This window comes from Lepidochelys kempii, chromosome 9 (assembly GCF_965140265.1).
Source record: "Lepidochelys kempii isolate rLepKem1 chromosome 9, rLepKem1.hap2, whole genome shotgun sequence".
In the NCBI taxonomy this organism is placed as follows: Eukaryota; Metazoa; Chordata; order Testudines; family Cheloniidae; genus Lepidochelys; species Lepidochelys kempii.
The window spans coordinates 2,914,280-2,933,643 of NC_133264.1; the positions used below are offsets into that span (position 1 = coordinate 2,914,280).

The 19,364-nt window shown below is 46.6% G+C and overlaps 1 protein-coding gene across 3 annotated transcripts in view; it reads left to right on the plus strand.

Moving 5' to 3' along the window:
• Positions 1 to 19,364, plus strand: part of FGF12 (fibroblast growth factor 12) — a 281,396-nt gene that overhangs the window by 206,256 nt on the left and 55,776 nt on the right. The window lies entirely within an intron of this gene.

Genomic DNA, 19,364 nt, shown 5'->3' on the forward strand with positions numbered 1-19,364 from the left:
GAAGCGGTAGAAGTCCAAAGTGCTTGAGATATTTGAAACTGTACTGATTAAGCCAGTGGAGAACATAGCTGTAGGGAACAGACATGGATGGGAGCCTGGACCACCTCCAGTTTCTCTGCTTCTGTGAAAGGACATTGGTCTCGGATCTTGTCTCGTCCACCCACTTACCAGAGACAAGGATAGTCAGATCAGTGGTGTTTAACTCCTAGGCCTCCTGCCTCATAGTTATTAGCCATCCTGAGCCCTTGGGACATAAGGGCCAGATCCTGGTACCTTTACTGACATTGTGTGGTACCTTGTGTGTAAGTAGCTCCATTGAAATCAGTGGAGTAAAGTACAACTCAGCATGAATAATGGTTGCAGAATCTGGCCATAGGAGATTAAATGTGCTTACACAGGTCCCAGTTCAGCAAAGCACTTAAGCATGAGCCTAGGTGCTTTGCTGAATCTGCATCCCTGAGCACCCTCTGTAGTGTGGGCGTTAGCATTTAGGGCTAAAGGTCACTCGGCGTTTAAGTTAAATCAGCATCTTAGCCAAACTTGTCTGAGGACTAATTGTTACTGCAGGGAAAGCTCTGAGTCGACCAGCATTCTCTCTAGACAGTGCACTCTGCGCCCAGGGATAGGGCCACCAGTTCTGCTTTTACTGCTGCCAATTCGTCATTACTGTGATTTGCTGCATGTTGACAGTTTTTTTCAGTGCCGCAGAGAGCGTGGGAGAGGCAATATGCTTGTTCCCAGGGGCTTACAGTCTGTGCAACCCAAAGGTTATCATAGAGAGGGGCATCTCGCCAACATTAGTGCCCAAAGGCATTGTAGATCCAGAGAACACAGGCAGGCAGAATGCAGCTGGGAACAGGAGGTATGCTGGTCCCTCCACGCCCCTCTTGCTACTTTCTCTTGCCTGTTTGGCACAATGGAGAGGCCTCCTGTGGCCCACTTCTCCATATGCGCTTACAACCAATGAACTAAAATCTGGGCCGGTGTAACTGGATCAGACACCAGGACTTCAGGAGAGTATGTCAGAGACAGAGCTCCTTTCCTAAACCACCATTCAGTATGCCCCTTTGCCAGAGGCAGGCTGTTCCCGGGCACCATTGTGCAAATGGCAGAATGCAGCAGCAGAATTAACAAGTCACTTGGGAATAAGTGGCTTGGTAGAATTATTTAAGAGCCAGCATTAACCCATTCCACTAGTTACAGAACTTCATTTTAAAAGGAGGAAAGTACATAGGACTTAATTTAACCCTGCGGGTGTGGCTTATACCCCTGAGCCCAAAGGGGCAGGGGCACCAGCCAAGGCCTTTGCTCCCAGGGGAGGACAGGCAGTGGTGAGCAGCAGCTTTAAAATCCACCCCACTGTCAGGTGCTCCCTGGAAAATGCACTGATTCAGGTATGGAGGTTAATGGGTTTGAACAGTAATAGTAGCATAGATTGTGAGATGCCAGTGTACACGGGACCATTTCTTCCTCTACAGGGTAAGAGCATCTCCCAGTGACTCGCAGATACACTTTAATGATGATTATATGATTGATTTGTTTTGCCCTAGTCATGGACCAGGGACCGCATTGTGCTAGGCGCTGTACAAACATGGAATTAAAAAAACCAGTTCTTGCCCCACAGGACTTACAATCTAAGTGTAGCACAAGAGACAACAGCTGGATACAGACAGCGAGGGGAGTACAAGGAAACAGTAAGATTATGTTGATCAGTATGAGTGGCAGTGGGCTCTGCACACCACTTCACCCAGAAGGTATTGGGCTTGATGTGGGAATTGCTGGGTGAAATGCAGAGTTAGGCAGGAGATTGGACCGGATGATCACCAGGGTCCCTTCTGGTCTTAAAACCTACATGTGGAATCCTGGCTCCATTGATGTCAATGGCAAAACTCCCATTGAGTCCAGTGGATCCAGGATTTCTCCCCGTGAATCTACAGCTTTGGTGGGAGTTGTTGAAATCTTGGGGACAGTGCAGGAGTGAACCGGGATTGGTTCACTCTCATCTAAGAAACTGGACTGGATATTTTTGTCCATGACTATGGCTGTGTAATTGAGTCTATGTAATGCCTAAGGTGGGTACCAGAGTAGCAGCCATGTTAGTCTGTCTTTGCAAAAAGAAAAGGAGGACTTGTGTCACCTTAGAGACTAACCAATTTATTTGAGCATAAGCTTTCGTGAGCTACAGCTCACTTCATCGGATGCATAAAAGTGGAAAATGCAGTGAGGATGTTTTTATACACACAGACCATGAAAAAATGGGTGTTTATCGCTTCAAAAGGTTTTCTCCCCCCACCCCACTCTCCTGCTGGTAATAGCTTATGAAAAGTGATCACTCTCCTTACAATGTGTATGATAATCAAGGTGGGCCATTTCCAGCACAAATCCAGGTTTTCTCTCCCCGCACCTCTGCCAACTGTGTCCACATATCTATTCAGGGGACTCCAACATAGGGCCTAATCACACCAGCCACACTATCAGAGGCTCGTTCACCTGCACATCTACCAATGTGATAGATGCCATCATGTGCCAGCAATGCCCCTCTGCCATATACGTTGGCCAAACCGGACAGTCTCTATGTAAAAGAATAAATGGACACAAATCAGATGTCAAGAATTATAACATTCATAAACCAATTGGAGAACACTTCAATCTCTCTGGTCACTCGATTACAGACCTAAAAGTTGCAATATTACAACAAAAAGACTTCAAAAACAGACTCCAACGAGAGACTGCTGAATTGGAATTAATTTGCAAACTGGATACAATTAACTTAGGCTGGAATAGAGACTGGGAGTGGATGGGTCATTACACAAAGTAAAAATATTTCCCCATGTTTATCTCCACCCCCCCCCCCAACACTGTTCCTCAGATGTTCTTGTCAACTGCTGGAAATGGCCCACCTTGATTATCACTACACAAGTTCCTCCCCCCCCCCCCCCCGGCCCCTGCTCTCCTGCTGGTAATCACCTTAAGTGATCACTCTCGTTACAGTGTGTATGGTAACACCCATTGTTTCATGTTCTGTGTGTATATAAATCTCCCCACTGTATTTTCCACTTTATGCATCCGATGAAGTGAGCTGTAGCTCACGAAAGCTTATGCTCAAATAAATTTGTTAGTCTCTAAGGTGCCACAAGTCCTCCTTTTTATCTGAATAATGGAGCTGGTTGGAGACCAGGATTTGCATTCCCTGGGAAATGCCGACATTTTGAAATTTGTTTTCATTCTGAAAAAAACTGATTCAGAAATTTTGAAAACATTTGGCTTCAACAATATCAAAATATAATATAAAATATTAAATATAACATGCCATGTTATATCGTAAAACATAAATATATGACATTGAAATTTTTAATATAATGAAAAAGTAAAAGTGAAATGAGAATGTTGAAATGATTCATTTTGCCTTTAGCCTGTAGAAAATGTCAAATTGAACCAGGAACCATTTTGATTTTGATGAAACTCTGTTTTCTCGTGGAAAGTGGTCTGCTGAAAACCTTTTTGACCAGGTCTACTCAATATATTTTAAAGAAGTGAAATAAATCAATATGCTCTGACAGTAAATGGTGATTTTTATGGCCATACACAAGGCACTTTAAAAACAGTTCTTATGATATATACTGTCAAAAGTGGTGGTGTTTTTTAACTTGATTTTTCTGAAATCGTGTTCAGGATGTGACACCCAGAATTCTGGGCTCCGGGGGCATGGGAGGGGAGAAAGTGGAGATTTTTAAGTCACAGAAGAAAAAAGTGATGGGGGGGGGAAGGGGTCACAGGTGGAAGATGATTTAATAGATAGTAAGGCCAGAAGAGACCATTTTGGTCAATGCTTGGAACGTCTGGTCTGGTCAGTACTTTCCAGGATCAAAAGCAGCTTTCGCTGATGCTCGGTTATCGCTCTGCCAATTTCTCTTGGGTCTAGTAAATTGACAGCTGCTTCTGTTCACGACTGGAGCTCATCAGTCCTTTTGTGGTGTATCAGGCTGCTTTCTGCTCGAATTTGCTCTCACTTGTTCACTCCCGGGGCTCTCATTCAGTTCGCTCCCTGCCTCATGCTTTCTCTGATTGCATATTCCAGTGTCCTCCTGCGGCTGCTTTTGCTTGCTTGTTTTTTTAACTGCTCTGTGCTGAGCCCAGCGCCTTTCCCAACGGATACTTGGGAGAAGTGTGATCTAGATAGCTAAGGACTTGCCCTCGTTCCCATAGCAGTGGTGGGGAGAGAGGATGCGGTCACAGGCACTTGGGAAAGCGGAGGCCCCTGTAAGTGGGATGCTGCATTCGCTTCGGGCCAGATTCTGCTGTTCTTAGTACCTTCCTCGGCATGTTGCCCCCTTCCTTTCATGGAGGAAGGTATCACTCAGTGTGAGGAAGGCTGGCAGAATCAGGCCCTGAAACAGTGAAAGCAAACAAAGCTCAGATTTTGAAATCCCCAGGCTGGGGGCTGATTTGGTGCTGGGCCATCCTGGCCATTAGGAAGGGTTTTCTGCCACCTCCTGGAGTGCTGATGCCACTTAAAGTGTGGAGGAGATGTGCCCCAGGGACAAAGAGAGGCTTTCAGGAGGTTCGTTTCCACGAGTTTACTTCTGAATCTCAGGAAGTTCAAGTGATCCTGACGTTCACAGCAACGCATTCTCCAACCCCCTGGATGCCTACACGAGCCCCAGCCTCGTGCTAAAAGCTTTCTGAAACGCGAACACTCTGGTGATGCAAACAAGACATGACAGGAAGATGGGAAACCTTGCTGTCCCTCTGCTGCTTTCTTCCTGACGACTCCAAAGGGCTGACTTCTGTTTCTAAGGAGCTCCTTTGCTTGGCTGCTTCCAGGGCGGCACACAACATGTATTATTGATAAGAGCGCGTGGGAGCTATGCACAGATTCCTGATGTGGATGGGAGCTCTGCGGGTAATTACCACAGAGATGGTATTCTTCTGCCTGAGACTTGTGAGATTAAACAAATGTTAATCTCCTGCGCTTCTTGGATTTAAAGTTTTCCATTAAATCTTTGAGGAGAAAGTAGACTAGACTCTCAGGGCTGCTAGCTACAGAGGTACTTGGCACTGGGAAAGATTGTGTGTGACCCTCCATGCATGGGTACAGTGGGGAGGGAAGCACAAGGAGCTAGACGCAGTGTGGCTCTCACACTCCGCTGAGTGCAATGACCATGTTTCTACCAGCATTAGCCTCTCCAAAGTGGGCAGGGATGGGGGAGTGGAGAAAGGAAAAGATACCTCCCCATCTTCCAGGGTGGTGCAGCAGCCAACAACCTTGGAGCCATTCCAGGCATGGTGCTTCCTGGAGTTACTGCTGGGGGAGCCTGTCTCCACGTGGCCCCCCAGCCTGGGATACTGTATCTCCTTCGGGGGCTGCATGTGCTTTGAAAGGAGGGTCCTTGCCTCGTGTGCTGGGTAACGTGTCGATGTACAGCAGAGCCCTGCCTTGAAAACTACACAGCACAGAGGAAATACAGCACCCAGCCTCCTCTTGGCTCTCTCTGCCTGGGGAGCACAGCTAGGGGATGCCACGGTCCCCAGCCCTGTCTCACAGCTGCGCAGCCTTAGGGTTGTTGGTCCTCCCGCCCCGTCAATGGCTGCAGAGGCAGGTGCAGAAGGGCTGTTACCTGTCAGTGCATGGGACAGGTTTGGCGCTGGCAGGAGGAGGCTCCCTGGGCGACATAGGGGGCAAGGTGGAGCCGTACCACCCTGGGAGAGCAGTCAAAGGATTCATCCTGTGAAAGGCCCAATTTCCCTGGGGCATGGGGAAGGGCAGCAGCTCTTGCACCCTGCTGCGGGGTTCAGCCTGCTCCCCCATCTGGCATGCAGGCTGGGCAGAGCCATGGCTCCTCCCTGCCTTTACCCGCCCTCTTCGGCATGCCATGTGCCCCCGGGGCAGTAACTCGCCAGCCCCACCTGGGCCATCCTGAAGGCAGCTCTGCCATGGCTGTGCCCGTGCACAGGCTGTGCCCATGGAGGCTCCTACTCCAGCCCCACACCCTTTACCAGGGTGCCCCAGCCCCCGGGCAGTCAGGGAAAGGGGTGTTTAGGACACGTAAAGCCAGGCCATGGGGAATTCCTCCAGCGTAGAGGGCTTACCTGGCTGGCACATGGGAGGAGTTTGAAAGAGGATAATGAGGTAGTTTTGAAGATATAGGTGGGGAGCTCCTCCCAGATGTGTTTCTGGGGGCAGCATTGGAGAAAGCATAACAGCGAGGGTTTGAAAGTGTACAGTGGAGGCTGGTATCGAGCGGAGAGGAGCGTCAGCAGATCGCAAGGGAATGAAGACGATAGGTAAGGTGGGGACAGACTACGGAATGCCGTGAAAGTGAAGACAAGCCTCTTACGTTTGATGCAGCTAGCCACATGGAGTTGTCTTCAGACTTCTGAGCAAGAGCACAAATGAGAAGATCAAACTCGGTACAAAGACATAGATGACAGCTGGTGACCAAACTCTGCACCCTGTGTATCCTTCCTGAGTTGCACTGCGTGCAAGTCCAATGCAGAATTTGGCCCTTTATCTTATACCTGATGGTGGAAGCATTGTCATAAAGTTCCACCTCACTGAGAGAGAGGAAATAAGGAAGGCAGGTTATGTAGCTTCTTGATGTTGTATTGAGAGGTTGAGTCAGTTTCTGATCTCAATGCGGGTATAAACCTGGAGTCTGTGAAGCCAGATAACTGAGATCAATGAATTTACCCTGGAGTGCCTGAGGTCATAATCTGCCCCATTGTTTGTGTCAGTTTGTCTGTGCGTCTGATGCACTAGCTGTTGTTTGTGCTGATCCAGACTAACACGGCTACTGCTCTGATAGCTGTAAAACCCAATTTCCCTTGGCAGGGAGTTATAATCTGAACCTCTGGGGCTTTGTTTAATATTCAGGGTTTGTAGTATTCAGTGTGTATGTGGTGATCTTAAAGAGTCAGTGCGTGTTTTGGAGATCCCATTACGTAATCGTTCCTCATTGCGTATTTTGAAATCATGCTATGCCATAATAAATAATAATACTTTGCTCTTGTATTAATTGTCTTTCATAGATCTCAAAGTGGAAGGTAAGAATTAATATCCCCATTTCACAGAGAGGGAAACTGAGGCATAGAGGAAGGGGGTGACTTGCTCCAGGTTGCACAACTGTTCAGTGGCAGCACTGGCAAAAGAATCCAGATCTCCTGAGCCTCCTCCTGGGAGCCAGTCACTGGATTGCTCTGGCTACTTTTCCATTTCTTTTCAATTTCCCCTTTGACAATGTTCTGAAATTGTCAGCAGGATTCCAAGTGTGAATCTGACAAACGTTGTATTCTGTAACAAGCTCTCCTTTGAAAGAGCTTTGGGAGATGGGTTCTTAATGTATTTTAATTTTTTAAAAATTGCGATCTGTACCTCCAGGAGTTGCTTGCAAAGAATTTGTTTTGTAAATAGATTACAATTTGGAAGGATTGTAAGGGAATGACTTTCGCACCTTAGTAGCTCCCTCCTTTTTCACATGGTCTCTATTTCCGTGTCCCACTTTGCCTCACAAGGGTAGTTCTAATAGGATTTCACATTTAGAAAAACCAATAACATAACAATACATCTCTGGTTTGAAGTATTCTATAGAATTAAGTAAATTACAACATCGATAGACCAAATTCTGCTCCCCATTCTGTTTATGAAGCCAGTGGAGTAACCTCAGAGTGCAACTGAGAAGAGAATCTGTCTCTGCACTTTTGCGTAGCGGAAAGGCCAAGAGCTGGGTATGGAGATCGAGTTACCCTTTGGAGGTGGTGAGGGTCTCTCTGAGACTGAAAGGTGTAACTGGAGGAAGAGGGTGCTGGCTCTGCCAACCTTCTGTTCTTCACAAGCACCACATTCACTTAAAAATTATGGCTAAGATTTTCAAAGCTGCCTGATTTGAAATGAGTGGGAACTCTGCGTCCACATTGCGTGAGCAGCTTTGAGCATTAAACATTGTTGTCTTTAACCTAATTCACCAAAATACCATCCTGCAATAAGTCCAATGTAACCTCTCTGCATGCAGCCTATTTCTGATTGGGCAGCTGTTTGGGATCTCTCTTTGCTGTACAGGTTGAGACCGATTGCTGTGTCACATTTAACTTCGACCATCCTCCCATTCTTCTTCAGTAAGCTCATTTCAAGCATCAATTATCAAGGTTTTGCCATGAACTACAATAAATGTCTTTCTGTAAATATTGCCATGGTGATGCAGGCTAATATTTCAGTGAGAGGTCTGGGCGGGGCACTCAGTAATACGGGGAGACAAACTCTGCCTTCAGTTACCCAGACATAAATGCAGCATGACTCCACTGACTTCCATGGAAATCCTCCAGATTCACAGAGCTGGAATCTTCTTGGGAGTAAGTATTGATGTCTGCTCATATCCTGCCAGCATGGCTACAGAGTGCAGTACACCTGGCTGATCTTGGTCCTGGGGAATCTTGGAACAGCCAAACACGGGATGACATTCAGCATTGTAATGTGAACCTGTAGCCACACCTGTGAGGAAAGGGGAACTTCTTTGACGTGGGTAGGCGGAAGGATACCCCAGTGGTTAGGACTCCAGCGGGTAGGTCTCCAGCCTGGGATGCAGAAGATGGGTTCAGCTCTACCAGGGATTTGCTGCCTGACCTTGAGCAGGTCACGTGAATTCAGTGGGAGTTGGGTGCCTCTAGACCTTTTTTAACTCTGGCCCTGAGTCTCTCTGTCCCTTGGCTCCCCATCTGTAACCAGGGCTGTGTAAGTACCTAAGACGGATGACTGTGGTCCAAGGGGGTCACTACACAAGAGTGCTTCTCACGCAATAGATCCTCTCACTGTGCATGCTGCTTTAATGCTGTAAGCTAGAGATGAGCTCCAACCAACACCCCAGGTGTGAGCACCTCCAAGTTTGAGGTTGTTCCAAACCTGTCCCCATCTGCTTCTGACTTCAGTAGGCCAGGTCTAACTGAGTCGTTAGCCCTGCATAACTCAGCTGCGGAAGAGTGAGCTTGAGTTAAGTCTGCTTCAAGGATTGTCAGCAGTGCAGTGTGCTAAGTTCTCGCTGAAGCATCCCATTATGGGCGAGAGCATCAAGGGCAGAAGGGGCACACCTTGACTGTCAGATCCCTGGCTAAAAGAAAAGGAGTACTTGTGGCACCTTAGAGACTAACCAATTTATTTGAGCATGAGCTTTCGTGAGCTACAGCTCACTCCATCGGATGCAGATCAGATCCCTGGCTGAGTCTGTGAGGCAGGCACATGGGGAGATTGCCATTTGAGTTCGAAAATGAGCCAATTTTAGGTGGAATTGTTGAACAAGAGTATCTGAAATCGGACTGTATTATTTTTCCACCTTTGGTTTTATGACTTAGTGATGATAGTTACCCTTCTATTGGCAGCTGGTGAGCTGAGCCCATGCTGACCAATATTGTCTCCTTGTTTCCGTCTGCCTGTCTGTATCCATGTGTTGTCTTATATTTAGAATGTAAGCTCTTTGGGGCAGAGACTGCCTTTTTGTTCTGTCTTTGTACAGCTCTTAGCACAACAGGTTCCTGGGCCATGGGTTGGGTTCCGAGGCACTACAGTAATACAAATAATAATTAATAATGCCTCCCTCCACCAAAGGAGCTCTGTACTTTACCAGCACCACTGAATTAAGGCCAAAATTTTCAAATCTGGGTTCCTAAATTTTGGATACCTAAATCCCTATATATGTACCTAGGGCCAGTTACTGATTTCTGACAGTGCTGGATAGCTGCAGCTCCCTGTGTTTTCGGAGGGATTTTCAGCTGCTCAGCACCTCTGAAATTCGAGCCACTTTTATTTCGGGGCCTAAACAGAGATTTAAAATCTTAGCTTTGCGTACTTAGGTGTGCACACATTGGCCTGAGCTTCCCAACATCAGTGTGAAGAGTCCCATTGGCTTGGATTTTCAGAGGATCCTTGGGGAGTTAGGAACCAAGGGTAAAAATGTCAAAAACTCCCTTTGGGTGCTTTGGAAATTCCATCCAATAGGATTGGGTATTGGAAAGCCAGTGGGAGGCAAGCTCCTAACTCACCTAGGCACTTCTGGAAATGGTATTCTTAAATACCATTGAAATCCAATAGGAGTTGGGCGCCTACCTTTGCTCCCTTCGGCTGCTTTGAAAATGGAAGCCATTGTCTCCCACAGATGAGGATTCGGCAGCACAGAGAAGTGAAAGGGGATGCCCATGGTGACATGGCCAGGCCATGGCGACACTGGGGATAATGGAATTCTCCTGGCTCCCAGACTGCAGCTTTACCCGTGGATTATCCGTCCATGAGAGTTGGATACAGGGACTGGATAAACTTGTATATCTTCCCAAAGGTCCTTCCAGGAGTATTGCAGCATGCACGCCAGGGGAGATTAGGATGCATTGCATTCCTCTTTTTATTTCTCTTAAGTTTTACTTTGCCCCTTTGCTTTATGGCAGAAGTCATCAGTCATATGTCATAGAATCATAGAATATCAAAGTTAGAAGGGACCTCAGGAGGTCATCTAGTCCAACCCCCTGCTCAAAGCATGACCAGTCCCCAGTGTTTGCCCCAGCTCCCTAAATGGCCCCCTCAAGGATTGAACTCACAACTCTTGGTTTAGCAGGCCAATGCTCAAACCACTGAGCTATGTCCTGATAATGAGGTGTATTCTTTCTTCAGCAAACATCAGCTTTAATGGTAAAATACTTTACTGTTCCATGTTAATAATTGCTTGGCTTTTGGGAGTGATGCATCACTATTATTCTTAGTACTTCACTGCACAAGCAAAGCCATACATCACGTTTTTGTCCCGCCCCCACCCCCATCTTAAGTCATCGAAATAGCCAGAGCAGAGCAAAATCTGCTGCAAGCCTGCGCACAGTATCGTAAGTTATAGGCACTGCAGTGGATTATCCATTTCTTCCTTCTCCTTTCCTGTGGACTATTTCATTTTGCAACCCGCCATTGAAAATCACTTTGAGGTAAAGCCTCCGTGGGCATTTGTACCCCACCATTTCTCTGAAAGATGCTTGAGAAAAGGGCTCCTCAGCCTGACTGTTCTTGGGTGCACCGTAAATTGTCTTCTGCTATGGCCAGTTCAGCAATGGGCGTAAGCACATTCTTAAGTCAATGGGAAGACTCAGGTGCTTCAGGTTACACACGTGCTTAAGTGCTTTGCTGAACTGGGGCCTTAGGGTACGTCTCCTCTGGAGCTGAGAGCATGCTCCCAGCTGGGTGGTCAGACTTGTGCTAGCTCTGCTCGAGCCGGCATGCTAAAAAAGCAGTAACGGCAACGGTTGCAGTGGGGCTAGCCATGCAAGCTCGGACCCAGGGGCCTGGGCGCACTTGGACTCTGGCACTTAGCCCAAACTGCTACCCATGTCATGATACCCACACTGCTATTTTTAGAGCACTAGCTTGAGCAAAGCTAGCCCGCCTCTGACTAACCAGGCTGGGAGGCACACTTCTATCTGCTTAGATTTCTGAGGGAAATCTTTTCTTATGGCCGCTGGGAAAGTTTTTATCAGACCTGGAGGCAGACCCACATTTTGTACCCCACAAATCTTGGCAATGCATATCTGTATGTCACATTCTGGGGTACAGTCCAGACCAGTGAGGGCTTGTGTCACTGTCTGCCCTGCAACCTGGGGTGCCTCACAATGCTTTGCTGTTGTAGTGCCCAACCTGGGCCACTCACAATCAGCCTGCCAGCATGAAGGTCACACCCTGAGTGTCTGTGTGCTAGACAGCCCAGTTTCAGCTGCTCTGCCCCAGCAGCCTGTCAACAGCCCCATACTGGCTTCCACCAGCCTGGATTACGATTTGCAGGGAGACCCCAGCACGCTGCCAGTCCTGGATTTTCCCCAAACCATGTGCTCCACAGGCTCTGACTCCGTGGGTGCTCCGGGGCTGGAGCACCCATGGGGAAAAATTGGTGGGTGCTCTGCACCCACCGGCAGCCCCCAGCCCTACCCCCTCCGCCCCAGCTCACCTCTGCCTCCTCCCCTGAGTGTGCTGCGTGCCCGCTTTTCCCCCCTAGCTCCCAGCGCTTGCGCTGCAAAACAGCTGTTTCGCGCAGCTGGGGGGGAGGGTGGAGGAGGGGGAATGTGGTGCGCTTGGGGAAGAGGTGTGGCCAGGGATTTGGGGAAGGGCTCCAATAGGTGCAGGGAGGGGGCGGAGTTGGGGCGGGGACTTTGGGGAAGGGGTTGGAATGGGGGCAGGGCAGGGGTGGAGTCAGGGTGGGGCCTGGGGTGAGGGGGCATGAGCACCCACTGGCGCCGGGGAAAGTTGGCACCTATGATTGTGCTCTGCAATGTCTAGCCCTCTCCTGGGCAGTTCAGAGAAATAATATGGTTCATTTGCTCCTTTCACATCACCTGTCAAACACACACCAGTTTGCCACATTAACTGGAGCCGACATTCACTTTAGTACAGACAGAACACTGTTGGTTTAGGTTAATAGTAAAACAAGTTTATTAACAAAAGAAGATAGGATTTTAAGTGAGCTCACTTATAAAAGATAAAGTTAGAAAGAGTTACAAGCAAATAAAAGTGAAAATTTGTTCCAGATGGCCTTTCTCACCCCCAGTCTTCCAGCCACATGGTGACTGACCCTCTCCTTGGTCATGGTCTCTCCCAAAGGCCCAAAAGTGCTACCTCCTTTGTCTTCTTAAGTCACAGATACTGAGGTTTTCTGCTCCTTTTCTTTGATAGTCCAGTGAACCTTTGAAATGGATTCTGCTGAAGGCTGCCCCTCAAAGTAAAGTTCATTCAAAATATGAGGAAGGGGACGTGGAGTCCGGTGGTGAAGGAGGCTCTCTGCTCTTTCTTCCCCCGCTTGTGTTTATTGAAATGCAAATTGTTCTGTCTCCTACCGTCTCCTCCCCTTGCTGCCTTGAGGACCCTGTTGACTACTTGTATGTAAATAGAGATGAATACACATTCCTGTGTTTAGGATAGGCTTGTTTAACAACTTTTGCCTAGGCAGGGCTGTCTGGTTTTGAACATGTGCTATAACATTATATGGTCCCACTGAGGGTTACCAAAAGAAACTACAGCATTTGCTCAAGAAACTCCCTGAAAAAGCACAAGAACAAATCCGCACAGACACACCCCTGGAACTCCGACCTGGGATATTCTATCCGCTACCCAAGATCCATAAACCTGGAAATCCTGGGCGCCCCATCATCTCAGGCATTGGCACCCTAACAGCAGGATTGTCTGGCTATGTAGGCTTCCTCCTCAGGCCCTACGCTACTAGCACTCGCAGCTATCTTTGAGACACCACTGACTTCCCGAGGAAACTACAATCCATCGGTGATCTTCCTGAAAACACCATCCTGGCCACTATGGATGTAGAAGCCTCTACACCAACATTCCACACAAAGATGGACGACAAGCTGTCAGGAACAGTATCCCCGATAATGTCACAGCAAACCTGGTGGCTGAACTTTGTGACTTTGTCCTTACCCACAACTATTTCACATTTGGGGACAATGTATACCTTCAAATCTGCGGCACTGCTATGGGTACCCGCATAGCCCCACAGTATGCCAACATTTTTATGGCTGACTTAGAACAACGCTTCCTCAGCTCTCGTTCCCTAATGCCCCTACTCGTGCTACATTGATGAGATCTTCATCATCTGGATCCATGGAAAAGAAGCCCTTGAGGAATTCCACCATGATTTCAACAATTTCCATCCTACCATCAACCTCAGCCTGGACTGAGGTCCACGCAAGAGATCCACTTCCTGGACACTATGGTGCTAATAAGCGATGGTCACATAAACACCACCCTCTACTGGAAACCTACTGACCGCTATGCCTACCTACATGCCTCCAGCTTTCATCCAGACCACACCACACGATCCATTGTCTACAGCCAAGCTCCACGATACAAGTGCATTTGCTCCAACCCCTCAGACAGAGACAAACACCAACAAGATCTCTATCAAGCGTTCTTACAACTACAATACCCACCTGCTCAAGTGAAGAAACAGATTGACAGAGCCAGAAGAGTACCCAGAAGTTACCTACTACAGGACAGGCCCAACAAAGAAAATAACAGAACGCCACTAGCCACCACCTTCAGCCCCCAACTAAAACCTCTCCAACGCATCATCAAGGATCTACAACCTATCCTGAAGGACGACCCATCACTCTCACGGATCTTGGGAGACAGGCCAGTCCTTGCTTACAGACAGGCCCCCATCCTGAAGCAAATACTCACCAGCAACCACACACCACACAACAGACCCACTAACCCAGGAACCTATCCTTGCAACAAAGCCCGTTGTTAACTGTGCCCACATATCTATTCAGGGGACACCATCATAGGGCCTAATCACATCAGCCACACTATCAGAGGCTCGTTCACCTGCACATCTACCAATGTGATAGATGCCATCATGTGCCAGCAATGCCCCTCTGCCATGTACATTGGCCAAACCGGACAGTCTCTACGTAAAAGAATAAATGGACACAAATCAGATATCAAGAATTATAACATTCATAAACCAATCGGAGAACACTTCAATCTCTCTGGTCACTCGATTACAGAGCTAAAAGTTGCAATATTACAACAAAAAGACTTCAAAAACAGACTCCAATGAGAGATTGCTGAATTGGAATTAATTTGCAAACTGGATACAATTAACTTAGGCTGGAATAGAGACTGGGAGTGGATGGGTCATTACACAAAGTAAAACTATTTCCCCATGTTTATCCATCCCCTTCCCCGCACCATTGTTCCTCAGACATTCTTGTCAACTGCTGGAAATGGCCCACCTTGATTATCACTACACAAGTTTCCCCCTTCCCCCCCGGCCCCTGCTCTCCTGCTGGTAATCACCTTAAGTGATCACTCTCGTTACAGTGTGTATGGTAACACCCATTTTTTCATGTTCTGTGTGTATATACATCTCCCCACTGTATTTTCCACTGAATGCATCCGATGAAGTGAGCTGTAGCTCATGAAAGCTTATACTCAAATAAATTTGTTAGTCTCTAAGGTGCCACACGTCCTCCTTTTCTTTTTGCGGATACAGACTAACACGGCTGCTACTCTGAAACCTGTCATTATATGGGGGAATTCATAACTCTACACCTAATGTTGCTACACACAGTTCACCATGATATTATTGACCATTGAGTTCTTCGTTTTCAAATGATACCTCACAAGGCATATTCTGTGCAAAGATTATTACAATAGTGTGTAGGGTGTGAATACATAGATCCTTTCGGTCAAACTGTATAACCCATCTGTCTATCACTTTAAGCTACCCCTTTTTAAAACATCTATCTGTCTGTCTGTCTCTCTAATCTTTCTAAGCATTCATTGACTGTGGCTGGCAGCCAGGAAAATACCAGCGTTTTCTAACTCAATGTGCCTAAGAATTTGATCATAAACACCACCCTATACCGGAAACCTACTGACCACTATTCCTACCTACATGCCTCCAGCTTTCACCCTGACCACACCACACGATCCATCGTCTACAGCCAAGCTCTGCGATACAACCGCATTTGCTCCAACCCCTCAGACAGAGACAAACACCTACAAGATCTCTGTCAAGCATTCTTACAACTACAATACCCACCTGCGGAAGTGAAGAAACAGATTGATAGAGCCAGAAGAGTTCCCAGAAGTCACCTACTACAGGACAGGCCTAACAAAGAAAATAACAGAACGCCACTAGCCGTCACCTTCAGCCCCCAACTAAAACCCCTCCAACGCATTATTAAGGATCTACAACCTATCCTAAAGGATGACCCAACACTCTCACAAATTTTGGGAGACAGGCCAGTCCTTGCCTACAGACAGCCCCACAACCTGAAGCAAATACTCACCAACAAACACATACCACACAACAGAACCACTAACCCAGGAACTTATCCTTGCAACAAAGCCCGTTGCCAACTGTGCCCACATATCTATTCAGGGGACACCATCACAGGGTCTAATAACATCAGCCACACTATCAGAGGCTCGTTCACCTGCACATCCACCAATGTGATATATGCCATCATGTGCCAGCAATGCCCCTCTGCCATGTACATTGGTCAAACTGGACAGTCTCTACGTAAAAGAATAAATGGACACAAATCAGATGTCAAGAATTATAACATTCATAAACCAGTCGGAGAACACTTCAGTCTCTCTGGTCACTCGATCTCAGACATGAAGGTCGCTATCTTAAAACAAAAAAACTTCAAATCCAGACTCCAGCGAGAAACTGCTGAATTGGAATTCATTTGCAAATTGGATACTATTAATTTAGGCTTAAATAGAGACTGGGAGTGGCTAAGTCATTATGCAAGGTAGCCTATTTCCCCTTGTTTTTTCCTACCCCCCCCCCCCCAAGACGTTCTGGTTAAACTTGGATTTAAACTTGGAGAGTGGTCAGTTTGGATGAGCTATTGCCAGCAGGAGAGTGAGTTTGTGTATGTGTGTGTGTCCCCGGGGAAAAAAAAGGGGGGGGGTGAGAAAGCCTGGATTTGTGCTGGACATGGCCCACCTTGATTATCATGCACATTGTAGGGAGAGTGGTCACTTTGGATGAGCTATTACCAGCAGGACAGTGAGTTTGTGTGTGTGGTTTTTGGAGGGGGGTGAGGGGGTGAGAGAACCTGGATTTGTGCAGGAAATGGCCCACCTTGATTATCATGCACATTGTGTAAAGAGTTGTCACTTTGGATGGGCTATTACCAGCAGGAGAGTGAGTTTGTGGGGGGGGGGGGGTGGAGGGTGAGAAAACCTGGATTTGTGCTGGAAATGGCCCAACTTGATGATCACTTTAGATAAGCTATTACCAGCAGGACAGTGGGGTGGGAGGAGGTATTGTTTCATGATCTCTGTGTGTATATAATGTCTGCTGCAGTTTCCACGGTATGCATCCAATGAAGTGAGCTGTAGCTCACAAAAGCTCATGCTCAAATAAATTGGTTAGTCTCTAAGGTGCCACAAGTCCTTCTTTTCTTTTTGCATCATCCAAATAAAATCTGTTAGTGTCCAATCATGTGATGCAATGGATGCTAGTACATGACCAAGTATAGAACATTCCTCGTACGGAAGCCTCTCTTGCTTTTCCACTCCAAGCGTACGGGGTAGCTGTTAAAAATGAATGTCCCTCTTGCCTGTAATCTCAAATGTTCCTCTGAAAAGTTTGGGGAGGAAAGAAGAATGCCTTCAAGGGCTGAGCAGTCAGATGTGTGGCAGATATTGAAAGTCAAATCCACATTTGCCTGGACAAAGAGGAATTTACATGCACAAAAAGGGCACTTGCACCCCTTAAGAGTCCATTTGCATGCAGGATGGATAAATTGTAATGCTCTAGGGGTACTGTAACTATAAAAATGTGGAGGGCCCTTAAGAGTCCATTTGCATGCAGGATGGATAAATTGTAATGCTCCAGGGGTACTGTAACTATAAAAATGTGGAGGGCACAAATTGGATATTCATGTTTGGAAAAGTGGCCCTAGATGATGATCTCATTTAGGTAGATAAATGGATTAATCAGTTTAATACCTAAACAATCACCCAACTCCAATATGTACATCATAAAAGCAAAATAAGGAAAGGGCATTATCTCACCACATAGGGAGATTACCCACAAATCCATAAATAATTTGCAGTGAGTATTTCCTCTTCTACAGTAGTTTCTGGTTTGGAATGAAATGAAATGGCTCCTTTCTTCATTAAGCGTTTGTGGAAACTCCAATCAACAAACCTCCAATGGCTTTTTGTTTTTTTGGAAGCCTTTCTGACATCTAGGTAATAAAAATCAATGAACAGTTCTTTAGCGTACACCTGTGAAGTCAGCAGAAAATAGCTGTCTGGATTACAAAGGAAAATTGAGTTAACCCTTCCTTTAGACGGCAGTGAATAAACAAAAAAAAGAAACAATGTTTTTGGATGTTTTCAATGTTCAGCAACTCAGTAACTGGGCTCTGTTCCGCTCCGGTGATTGGGAATAAATACTCCCAAGGAAAGGCCACCCCTAGTATTATCTGATTTTTGTATGAATTTATAGAATGGGCATGTCTCTTTGGGCATAGAACATATTGGGGGAAACTGTCAAAGGCATAAATGAGAATTTGGCACCCAACTCCCTTTGACTTTCCATAGTTCCCTAGGGGTCTTTGAAAATCTTCTGTATCTATCTATCTATCTATCTATCTATCTGTGGTATTTCTAGGACATCCATCAGAATAGTGCTGGGGAATCTGCAGCTCTCCAAGGGATACCAAGAAAACGTATCCAGGATAAATGTGATTAGACTGACCCATGCTGCAGTGTATAAAGTACACACTTTGGGGTCAGAAGGTCTCTTTGCCAAACTTGGCCAGATCAATTTTTACGCAGAGCAGTGTTTTTATCAAGTGAACTGTCTTGACCAGGATTGTATTGTTTGCATTAATCCTATATGGAGAGAGGTTCATATTGAATGTGAGTGACAGCATACATGGTAGTATTTGGGTAGGTTCCTGGAAAGTGTTTGATGTGATGTAGCAGGATGGAGCAAATAGGAGAGTAAATAGATTCATGCCTGGTGAGAAATGAGGCAGGCTCCAGACTGAATGAAAGCACCACAAAAGATAGCGAGAAGACAAGAGTTCCTTACAGCTGATCCCTGCTGAGAGTCCCCAAGGAAGGTGAACCTGCATTCCCAACATCCATTTCACAGAGAATGAATCAATTCCACCCCCAAATAATCAATCGTGTGTGAACTGGGCCCTGTGTCAGTTTAGAATCTGATTCCATGCGATTCTGCTGATGACTGAGAGTGGAGTTTTGTCTCCTCTGCCCTGCCCCAATAGATTAAAAGACATGCCTGCTCTCAGGAGATTTGTAAATGTAAGGCCTGGTGTAACTCACGCTGAAGTCAAGTGGAGTTGATCGAGCGTCTGTAGAGTTGTAGGTGCAGGCAGCTCTTAGCAGTAGAGTTCTACCGAAAAGCAAGGGAGAATTTGCACCTTACTGGGCTAGTGTAATTTCTGGGCAAGCTGTGCAATGCATTTTGTTTTCATACAACTGAACATATATTCCAGCAGCCTAAAAATCCCTCCGACCGTAGAGGAAGGGACGGGGCTTTCAAAGGGACTCGCTGGTATTCAGTAGAATTCACCTTGCCAGGTAGGAGGAATTATAATGCTCAAAAGACTGTCGTAACTGACAGATGAGTTTAAAAAATACTCTTGAACTGCTGCTTTTCAAGATTTGTCGTGGGTTTAAGAGGTTCTGAGAGTCCACAAGTTACTTACTGAGCCATTAAAAATAACCTTATGGTTATCGTTCAGAGACTTTGCTATGGCACTTGCCACCATAGCCAGCTGAGCCTCACAGGCATGAATGGATTTACCTTCCAAACACTCCTGGGAGGAAGAGGAGGAGGATT